Source organism: Ictidomys tridecemlineatus, unplaced genomic scaffold (assembly GCF_052094955.1).
Source record: "Ictidomys tridecemlineatus isolate mIctTri1 unplaced genomic scaffold, mIctTri1.hap1 Scaffold_1051, whole genome shotgun sequence".
NCBI lineage: Eukaryota > Metazoa > Chordata > Mammalia > Rodentia > Sciuridae > Ictidomys > Ictidomys tridecemlineatus.
Window position 1 is genome coordinate 60765 of NW_027521006.1, and position 12057 is coordinate 72821.

General features: G+C 43.3%; 1 long non-coding RNA gene across 1 annotated transcript; it reads right to left on the bottom strand.

Annotated features, from left to right (window-relative positions):
- Positions 1 to 406: 406 nt before the first annotated feature.
- On the bottom strand, positions 407 to 11348 carry LOC144372449 (uncharacterized). The gene is made up of 2 exons (XR_013432452.1): positions 11171 to 11348; positions 407 to 495 (listed from the first exon to the last, which is right to left on the bottom strand). It is a non-coding gene; the product is annotated as an uncharacterized LOC144372449 (long non-coding RNA).
- Between the last annotated feature and the right edge of the window lie 709 nt (positions 11349 to 12057).

The following is a 12057-nucleotide window of genomic DNA, read 5'->3' on the forward strand; positions in this document are numbered from 1 at the left end:
TAAAAACCAAAGTCAGCTACTATTACTTTTAGATTGCATATTATAGATATAATATGATCATGAAAAGACACAAAACAGCTCTTATATTAAGTTTATGTGCTTCTCTGTGGAGATTTTATTATTACTGGAATTCACTGGGCAGATAGTATATTAGTCTCTCTCTCTCTCTCTCTCTCTCTCTCTCTCTCTCTCTCTCTCTCTTCCTCCCTCCCTCTTTCTCTCCCTCTCTCTTTAAAAAAAAATTCTGTAGACAACTGAAAGAATATTAATCAAAAATTGAATTGGAAAAACCTACTGCACAGAACTGGAGACCTGGCCATGGGGAATTACATAGCAAAATAACTCTAAAATAAGAAAATGAATCAATTAGCATACAAAACCTTGGATTGCTACTTAGAGTTCTCCCACTGGATGGGATCCTGGGATCATCAGGGCTCAAGGCTGGCTGTCATCTGCCCTTTAACAAATTCTGATTTTATTTCAAATGTTCATGATCTATAGAGAAAATAAAAAGAGAAAGGCGACTTTTCTAAAGTTATTTTATGGTATATCGAATTCTGATACAGAAAAGATAATTCATCGAATGCACAATGTGTTTATACAACGGTCGTTATTTGTGCACCATTACAAATATACTGCCAATTAGCACAGCAGCCAAGGAGCTGCTCATCCTAGACTAGCAGGGGCAGAGTCTGGAGGAGTGGGAGGGAAGGTCAGGAGGAGCAGGGGGCCTGGAAGATGGGTGGTGTCTGGAGAAGAGGCAGGGTCTTAAAGAGGAGGAGGATTGGGCTGGAGTTATGGCTCCATGGTAGAGCACTTGCCTAGCATGTGTGAGGCACTGGGTTCAAACCTTAGCACCACATAAAAATAAATAAACAAAATAAAGGCATTGTGTCCATGTGCAAAACAAAAATTTTAAAAGAAAGAAATAGAGGAAGGTGAGGTCTGCAGGAGGACCAGGACAGGAAGAAGGGAAAGGTCTGGAGGACAGTCAGGGTCTGAAGGAGGGGGAGAATGAGTCACAGGGGGCAGGGCTTGGCAGATGGGTGGGACCTGAGGGAGGGACAGGCCCTAGAACATGAGTAAGACATAGAGGAGAGGCAGGTTAGGAAGGAGGGGGAAGGTCATTCAGGAAGACAGGCAGGGCCAAAGAATATGGGTGGGGTCTGGAGAAAGAGGCAGGGTCTGGAGGGGGAAGCCTTAGCAGGAGGGTCCTGGAGGGGTGGCTTCTTGCTAATTAAACTCTCCACCAAAACAAAAATGTGTGGCAGTGGTAGCTCAATGGTAGAATGCTTGCCTAGCATGTGTGAGGCACTGGGTTTGATCCTCAGAACCACATAAAAATAAATAAAATAAATGTATTGTGCCCTTCTATAACTAAAAAAAAAATTTAAACAAAACTAAGCAAAGATTAAAGAAAAAATGTGGTTCATTATTAAAAATACAGGAGATGTATTTTTAATAAATTCTAGCTTTGTTAGAAGTAATATATTTAAACCTAAGCGGCTCAGAAGGCTGAGGTAGAAGGATCTTGAGTTCAAAACCAGCCTCAGCAAAAACAGGCATGAAGCAACTCAGTGAAACCCTGTCTCTATAATACAAAATAGGGCTGCCTCACACCAGGCATCTCCCTCAGGCTGCTCTGAAGAGAAGGGAACCCCGGGAATCCCCAGAGACGTGACCCAAGAGAGTCCCCACACTGGCGTCTCCTCCAGACACTCTGAGGAGAAGGGAACCCTGGGCCTACTTAGAGACATGACCTGTGAGGGTCCCCAACCCTGGCATCTCCCTCAGGAAACCCTGGAAACCCCCTAGAAACATGCCACATGAGGGTCCTCAATACAGGCATCCCCCTCAGGCTGATCTGAAGACAAAGGAACCCCAGGCATTCCTAGAGCCATGACTCACGAAGTCTGAAAACCAAAAGTCCGCAGAGGCTGCTCTAAGGAGAAGGGGGCTCTAGGAGTCCCTGGAGACATGACCCACGCGGGTCCCCAACCTGAGTCTCTCTCACAATCTGCTTTGAGAAGGGAGCTCTGCCCCTCTCCTTGGAGTAACCCAACACTCCAGTGAGCTGGGGCTCTCCCGGGTTGGTCCTGAGGGGGAAGCCAGCTTCTCACTGTCAGGGAGGCAGCATTAAAGATGGTGGCAAGGCCCTGCCCCTTCTTGACCAAGCCCCTTTGGCCACGTGCACCAGCTGCTGGGGGGGGGGGGCTCAGAGGCGGGGCCTCTCCCAGCTCGCTGGTGAATGTCAGCACATTCCTCCAACCTCAGCAGTTACTGAATAAAATCTGTTCCCACTGCTGTAACTAGATCTTGCTGTGGCACCATGAGGAGTGGAATCTCAGGAGAGGAGAATGGAGTCCAGGAGACCCCCTCCCTGCACTCCACTAGGCCAAGGGCTGCAGCAGCCTGAGGCAGGTGGGCAGAGGCACAGAGGGAGGCTTCCACAGGGAGTCTAGACCCTCACTCAGGCGCCCAAGGGCAGAGACCACCACAAAGGCTTCTGGGACATGTAGTCTTTGAGACAGAATGACTTATCCAGGGTCATTTTAGAATCAGGAATTTTAAGAAAATCTGTTCCCAGCCCAGGATGACCACTGAAGGAGGCTAGAAGAACCTGAGCTCAGACCAAATTCCCAGTAGCCTCTGAGAGCATTCTAGGTCATTCAGTCTGTCCTGCCTGTCCAGCTCTCACCATAGATGCCTCTGGGAGCTTCAGGCTACACAGATTCAGGGTTCTCAGGGATTCTAGACAGTGAAGTCTGGTGCTCTGCTCACACAGTCTTTGCCCTTCAGGACCATGGAAGTTGCATGCCATGTGCTAGCCCAGGCACCCTGGAGGACCCTGGCAATGGACTCTGGTGTTCTACCCATGCAGCCCTCATCCCAGAAGCCTAGGGGCTGCAAGATGCACATTTACCCTCATACCCCCAGGATTCTGGGTAGTGCAGTCTTGAATTCTACAATACAGCCAAGCTGCAGAGGTCTCTGTGAGCTGCAGCTACTCAGGAACCCCTAGTGATTCTGAACACTGTAGTATGGGATTCTGACCATTCAGCACTCACTCCAGAAGCCTATGGAGTATTCAAGTAGCACTTTAACCCTCATACACCCACCCAGGATTCTGGGCAGTGTAATCTCTAGTCTTATACAATGCAGCCCCCATTGCAGAGGTCTCTAGAAATTGCAGGCTACACAGTCACTCAGGCATCCCTAGGGATTCTGGACAGTGTAGTCTGGTGTTCTGCCAATGCAGCCATCACTAAAGTGGATTCTGGGAGCTGCAAGCCTCTAAGGATCATGGGTATTATAGCCTGGTGCTATGTTGAACTGTACAGTGACTACTTAGAGCTCGGAGCCTCCAGGAATTCTGAGTATTGTAGTCAGTTCTACTCAGTCAGCCCTGACCACAGAGGTCTCTGAGAGCTGTGGGCCATTGATTATTCTGGGTAGTGCAGTCCATCCTACCTAAGTGGACTTCACCATCAAAGGTCTGGGATCTGTGTAGCACAAGCCTAGACACCCCTGGGAGTCTGTGTAGTGCAATACAAACCTTGCCCCAGCAGTACTCAAAGGGTAGGTGTCTGGGAGCTGCAGGCCTCTAGGGATTTGGGTATTATAGTCTTGCCTTCTGCCTCCATAGCCCTCACTGTGGAAGCCTCTGAGAGTTCCAGGCCACATGGACATGGGTACCTCCAAGAATTCTAGATAGTATGGTTCAGCTCCCTACCCTGCAGTCCTCACTATTGCAGATCCTGGGAACTGTGATCCCCCCTGAGGATTCTGGATAAGGTAGTCCAGTGTTTTGCCTACATGCCCCTATTGCAAGGGCCATGAGAACTGAAGGCCACATGCTTGCCTTGGTACTGAAGACCTCACTGTGGAAGCCTCCTGGAATTGCAGGCAGCACACTCACCAGTGTGTCCCCAGGAATTGTAGGTAGCATAGTCTGACCTGCATAATGCACAGCTCTCACTTGGGAGGCCTGTGGGAGTTGCAGGCTGCATACTCACCTGGGAAACACACCTCATCAAGGATTCTGGATACTGTAGTTAAGCTCTCAGTCCAACAGTCCTCACAACAGAGGATCCAGAGAGCTACTGGCACCGAGATTTGTGGGTAATTTAGTCCTGTGTTTTTCCTACTCACTGCAGAAAATTCTGAAGCTTAAATTCCCCCTTAGGATTGTGAGCAATGCAGTTCAATAGTTTGCCCACTCACCACAGAGGATTCTGGGAGCTACAGTACCTGATGGTTCTGGATAATGCAGTCTAGGGTTTGCCTGCACAGTCCTGCTGAGGACCATAGGAGCTGAAGACCCCATGCTTTCCCTGGTACCCTGAAGATTCTAGGTAGTGTGCTCTAATAATACAACTGTCACCACAGAAACCTCTGGGACTTACAGGGTTACAGGCTATGTAGGCATCACCAGAAGTTCTGAGCATTGAAATCTGGTATTCTGCCCTTGCAATTCTCACCCCAGAGGCTTCTGGGCAGAGCAGGCACCCAAAAGTAATTGGTAGCATAGTTTGATTTTTTGTCAGTACAGCCCTCTCTGCAGAGGTCTCTGCAAGCTTCAGGTCACCAAGAATTATGGGTACTACAGTTTGTCATTTGACCCATGCTGCCCTCACTTCAGAAGGCTCTGGTAACTGCAGTGATGATTCTGTAGTTACTCAGGATTCAGGGTAGTGCAACCCATAATAATACTTACGTCTCTCACCCTAGAGGCTCCTGAGAGCTACTTACTGTATTTTCATGATCCCTTACCCTCAGGCCCCAGTGAGACTCCAGGCACTGGGCCCTCCCTGCACCACCTTGAGGGGGCATTTGTGTTCTTAGACACTCAAGCCACACAAAATGCATTGACACACCATGATAATGAGCAGCCAACACCTCAGTAAGAAATACTGTTGTTGTTGTGGGGCTGGGGATGTGGCTCAAGTGGTAGCATGCTCACCTGGTATGTGGGGGGGGGGCGCTGGGTTTGATCCTCAGCACCACATAAAAATAAATAAAGATGTTGTGTCCACCGAAAACTAAAAAATAAATATTAAAAAAAGAAATACTGTTGTAAAGTAAGTTCTGCTAAAATATTACCTGAGAAAGTAAAGAACATGGCAGAACTTACTTCTCAGCACACCAGGCAGGGCACAGGAAGCTTCTTCCTCATGTTTTCCTCACATAGACCTCAGTCATCCTGAATTCACAGTGGAGCCTCCATGGGTAGGTGCCAAGGAGAAGGAAGCTCTGGTCCTCAACATAGATATGTTCACCAGGCATCCCCAGGCCATGGTATCTTTCTAGGTGTGTTTCCAGGTTAAAAAAAAAAAACTGGTCTACACCTAATATAGAGCCCCTAGGAGTCCCTAGATGTGGCATCTCTCAGGTGGGTCCCCAGGAGAAGGAAGTTTGATTAGAGCACAGAACACAGCCCCCAAAAGCAATTGATCAGAGAAAGTGACCCCTGCTGGCCACTGCAGACAGTGCAGGATGCTGGGTGTTCACTGTTCAGAGCTGCACCCTCTTGTGCTAGGCACAGTGAAGCTCTAAAATATATACTTCTGACTATTCCAGGTCATGATTTTGGAAATCAGAAAGAAAAAGAGCCTACCATCCTATGTCTTGATCAGAATGAATGGAGTTAGCAAGCAGCAAAATACATGGCCCACAGGCAAAATTTCATTGAATTCAGCAATCATGTAGAGGAAACAGTGAAATTTATAAACTGGAATAAGAAAAATTTTAAAACATTAATATTTCAAATAGAGACCCCAAAACTTGAAGTACTTTCATGTAAGTCTTAAAGTACAATCATTCTTTCAGAAAATCTTGAAATGTTTAGAAAGAAATCAAATGAAATATAAATAAATGCAGATATACTTTGTTCAGGTCTCAATAATATTAAGATGAAATTATCTCAAACCTGACCTGAAGATTCAGTGCATACCAGAAATTCCCAACAAACTGTTTTTAAACCTAGACTAGACAGCACTGACTGCAAAAGGATACACTTCAAGAAGCCACACATAAGGACGCCAGAACCTACCAAAATACTCTCTAGACTTGCATTTAAAATGGGAAACTGTAAAACTCTAGAAGATGTGCATGAACACATGTTTCATGATGAGGTTCTAAATACAGCCCCCCCAAAAAAAAATCCATGAAAGCTGGGGATGTGGCTCAGTGGTTAAGCATACCTGGGTTCAATCCCTGCAACCAAACAAACAATAACAACAACAAATCCTTGAGAGAAAAACCTAATAATGTGGACTGTATTGAACTGCTCAGTAAAAAAAAATCATATTAAGGAAATAAAAACACAAGTCAAAGACTGGGGAAAACATTGGAAAGTATATGTCTAAAACAAACTTGTGTACAAAAGATAGTAAGACACTCAACAATAACCCAACATAATGGGTAAAGATCTGAACAGACAATGCACAAGAAAGATACAAGATGGCAAAGAACCATAGAAATGACTCTTAGTATCACCTGTCATGAGGAAAGCACAAACTAAGACCCCAAGGTGCAATGCACAAGTACTAAGCTGCTAAGGTCTTTACTAAGTCCAGTATCAACCATGAGGATGATGAGCAGCCACAGGAACTCTTATGCATTGCTGGTACAGCACACAACAGCTCATCACTATCAAAAAAACTGGCCTTTTCCCACAAAGTTAGACATGGTGTCACCATATGGTCCTAAAAATATAGACAACTGCCTCAAAAATGTATATCTAGATAACAGCAGGCAATTACATATAGTAGTTCTATTCACAATGCCCTAATACCTTAAGCAATCAGGATGTGCTTCAATGGGTGAACAAATAGCATAACTGCTATGAATCCATTCCACGGAGGCCCTGGTGTCTCTGAGCTCCCCCAGGTCTCTACTCTAGTCTGGACCCTGGACTGCCTTTACCTTTGCACACCTCACAGAGGGAAAAGTGAATTCTGAATAGAAACACCTGTAAATGCAGCTGATAAACTCAGGCTCAGAATGCAATTGCTGCCTATGGAAAGAGATTAAAAAGTTCTGGATGTGGGTGGTAAGCTCAGAAAAATGCAAGCACAACAACCCAGGCCTGCAACTTTGTTAGAGCTTCCTGGGGAACAACAGACAAACATGGAGTCAATTCCAGGATCCCCCACAGAACCACATCTAAGGGAGAACCTGGAGGTGGCTGCCATTAGGACGCCTGTTGATCCACCTCTGATTAGCTTAGAGGACATTATGCTACAGCTTCATAACACCATCCCAATTTTAATTTCCTCTCTTTTCTCAGGTTGCAAATGCATCCTGAGCTTGGATTCTGTTGATTGATTAGCTTGTTTAGTTTGCAGAGAGCTGTACCACTACCTAGTCCTGATGCACAACCTCAGAAATTCACTGTTCTGATTATTCAACATACATTTGCATATTTTAGATAAAATAGAGCCCATCATCCCATGTTTTGGTCCATCAGAATCTTTATCTTTATACCCTAATCTTTATCTTTATATCCTACAGTTACCACCCAGTTAATCCCTATCAGTGGATAATTAGGTTAATGCTTTCATTCGGTTGGTGCACTAATGCAGATTAATGCTCTCAGGATCCAGTCATTACACATCTAAATTTTCTCTCATTGACTCACATATGAGATTTTTTAAAGGACAACACATATCTAAACCACAATAGCTATGGATACCATAAGAACATAAATGGACACAGGGCAGCTATTATATTAGCCTTAGGTGCTATACTATGGATATCATATTAGTATTGAAGATCATAGGGATATACTATTTTGTTTTAGATGTTATAGTATATATATAATATATTTGGATTAGAGACCATAGGGCAGCTATTATATTAGTTTTTGATGCCATGTTGTGAATATTATTTTAGTATTAGAGGCCATGATGTGGACATTATATTAACATGGAAGCTGTTGTATTAGTGTTCAAGTCCACTCTACAGATACTATATTTGTATCAGAGGCCACATGTGGACACAATAGCATCAAAGGCTACTATGGATAATACATTAGCATTAGAGGCTGCACATGAACAACATGTTAGTATTATCACTCCACCATAACAGTATTATGACACTGCCATATGCAGGAAGGTGGCACATACCCTCTGGTGGTCATTAGGACCCAGAACAGAATGCTTCAATTAAGTGGTGTATGGCCGCCCCCTGTCATTCCTGAGAAATTGATGAAATTTAGTACTGTATCTAGATTACTCAAGGCCATGATTTTGGAAATTCAAACTAAAATAAAATCCAGTATTCTTGTTTTTTAAAAAATGGTGATTGAACAAGTTATTCAAACCATATTGAGTGAAATGAATGTAGACAAAAACAGACACTCCTACAAAAATTAACTCATAATAGTCCATAACTAAAATGTGGTAAAACTATAAGAAATCTGAAAAAAAAATAAGAAAATCTATGTGATCTTAGATTTAGTGATGGTAGTGTATATTTGTTTCTGGTATGAGGGGTTGAATGCAGGGCCTCACACATGCTATACAAACTTTCTAATACTGAGCTACTTCTCCAGTCCTTGATGATGAGTTTTAACTCACAATACCAAATACCAACTGACTGAAAAAAATACCAATAACATGGACTTTATAAAGTTTAATTTTTATGAAGTTCACTGTTGCAGGCCAACAATCCCAATTACTCAAAAGGCTGGGGCAGGAAGATTGCAAACTTGAGCCCAGCCTAGGAATTTTTTTAAAGGATGGGCTATAGCTCAGTGGTAGAGCACTTGCCTAGTTTATGTGAGACCTGGGGTTCAATCCCCAGCAACACACACACACACACACACACACACACACACACACACACACACACACATTTTTCCCTACTCTGTAAAACATGGCAAATAGTTATACAAAATTATGTTCAGCATCCCATATCATCAGGGAATCATAAATTAAAATGATAGTGAGGTAGTGTGGCACAGCTATTAGAACTGCTGAGCTCTAAGAAACAGCAGTGCACCAACAGCTGCAGGATGTGAGATACCAGCAGTCTCAAGCATTACTAGGAGAACATGTGGCATGGCCACTTTGGAAGATGATGTTCCAGTTCTTCCCAAAGCAAAAAAGTCCAATCTATGACCCAACAGTGTCCCTCTAAATTTCATTCATTTAGAGAAATTCTTTGAAAAAGTATGTCAAAACAAAACTAGCATGTAATTATGCATAGCAGCTCTATGATGCTGATCAGATCATAAATAAGAACGTCCTCCCATAGCTGAATGCATAACCAACACAGAATATAAAGGAATGAACTGCCACCCTACACAGAGACATAGATAAATCCTACCGGGTACACTGATAAGTAAAATAAGCTAGATTGAAGAGGCTACATGCTGTATGATTTACCTTTTATGAAATTCTAGAAAACACCAAATTACAGAGGAAAAGTTGTGCAGGATGAGGCCCAGGAGCCTCACAGCACAGGAGTCTCCATCTACATGGAGTTGGGGTGCACCACCCTTCCTGTGGTTTTTTCTCATGACCATCCTCCATCTTGAAGCTGCCCTAGAGCCCACCAAAAGTCCTTATTAAATCACAAGGCCCTCCTAGGCCCCCAGGAGATTCTACAGGACTTAGGATCTCTGTGCAAATAACCAAGGTAAAAGAATCAATATGAGAACAAAAGATGCTCTTAACACCTCTGTCACTCAGAAAATATGAAGATTTTAGGAGTGCTGCACCAGGAACTGGGTGCAGAGGCTAAATGTGCATCTCTTTTTTCTTTCTTTTCTTTTTCTTTTTTTTTTTTTTTTTAATTTTCAGCGGACACAACATCTTTGTTTGTATGTGGTGGTGAGGATCAAACCCAGGCCGCACGCATGCCAGGAGAGCAGGCTACCACTTGAGCCACATCCCAGCCTTGATTGTGTATTTCTTATTCTGTCAAAGCCCATAATCTGGAGCAATAATAAATTCATTGCTCATAATGAAACAATGAATTAATTATATGGCAGAAACTGGGAGCTAGATGGGGTGAGAAATTATGATAAACGAGGGGTGAAGGCAGAGGGATCTATGTCATAACGGGTCAGAATCCACTGACTGCAGATCAGTATAAATTCACATTTTGCTTAAAACATTCACAGATGGTTCCACATATACATAGTTATAACTAGGGGATATGAAAATATTAGAATACACATAAACTTCTTTGCATTGTCAGTTGTGTGGATCAAGATGCATGATGAAATATGTTTTATAGACTTGTTTAAAGACCTTTATTTTATTTGTTTATTTTTATGTGGTGCTGAGAATCAAACCCAGTACCTCACACATGCCAGATGAGTTCACTACCACTGAGCCACAGCCCCTGACAGATGAAAGATTTTAATATCACTCTCTAATCAAAGGAGCCAGGACTCTTTGAAAAAATGGCTGATACTAAGAGTAAGACAGTAAATATATGTCAGGGTAATTTAAATATCAGAAAGAAAAAACTTTGGGATAAAACCAGAAAATATGTTAAAGGACAATAGGAGATAATGAAAAGATCTCCAATGGAAAGAATTCCCAATGGTTAAAGTAGGGATGAATTGAGCAGCAAAGTAGTATTTAAAAGTGGGGGGGGAACAAAAAACAGCTTAAGGAAACTATCCAGATGACTGATATATATAAATGACTGAATACACAAACAAATGAGGTTGAGTAGAAACCTCTTGTGCAGAATAATTCCATATAATTGAGAGAGACACAGTCATCAAGGAGGTAGAGCTAACTCTCTGATCTCTAAGCGTGGGCTCTGCATTATGACTTCCTCCAGAAGAACAGACAATATGAACATGCAAAAAAAGAGTAACTTCACAGTAAGAAACCTGAAAGGCCCTTCCTCAAGCAGGTGAGCACAATCAATACTAACATTTCACCTTGAGGGCATGAGATGATAGAGCTGCTTTTCATCTCGGTGACCAGCTTCCCCCAGTCCAATAGCCCCAGGCTAAATATGAGAAACACAAGGAAACCTGAAAGGCACTGCCTCAGCCAGGTGAGCACAGTCAATACTAATATGACAATAAGGACAAGAGATGACAGAGCAGCTCTTCACCTCTGTGACCTGCCTCCCCCAGACCCACAGCCCCAGTTTAAATATGAAAAAAAGGAAAATTCAAAAAAAATTATAAAAATACCTGACAAGTCGTCCTCAATGCTCTCAAGGTCATCAGAACAAGGAAGTTCATAGAAACTGTCACCCCAAGAGAAGTCTATGGAGACATGATGACTGGATGTCATGTTGGCTCCTAGATGGGATCCTAGAACAGGAAGACACAGAACTGAGAATCCAAAGGATATGTGACTTCAGTTAATGTTAACATACCATTATTTTTTCTTCATGACAAATGGTCTAAGATGTTAACACTTTAGAGACAGCTCACCTAAGTCATAACAAGGTAAGAAACCAGGTTGAGGCTACCTGGGAAATCTCTGCACTTTCTTTTCAATCTCTGTATAAGGATAAAACTAAGCCTGGCATGGTGGCACATGCCTGTAATCTCAGCATCTTGGGAGGCTGAGGCAGGAGGATTTCGAGTTCAAAGCCAGCCTCAGCAACTTAGTGAGGCCTTAAGTAACTCCGTGAGACCCTGCCTCTAAATAAAATATAAAAAAGGGCTGGGGATGTGGCTCAATGATTAAGTGCCCCTGGATTCAATCCACAGTACCCCCACACCAAAAAAAAAAAAAAATTAAACTACTCTAAAGTAAAACCTTAGGACATGGTTATATTTTCTCAAACACTTACTTGTTTAATTATTCATACAGTTAATTACTGGTAATGAAAGACCCCCAGATCCCCCAACCCGGAATGGACCACGCAAGACACTGGATGCAAACAGCAGGAGGGTTTATTCTCACACAGGCGCCTGCGGGTGCACAGCAAAACCTCAGCTGGAGCTTCGGTGACTGGCACACCCGGGCTTGGGGGTACAGAGTTTTTATAGAAAGCAGGGGGCAAGGTTTCAGCCTAGCACAGTAACAGTTATTCTATTGGTTTATCTAAGTTCCTCTAGGTTCAGCC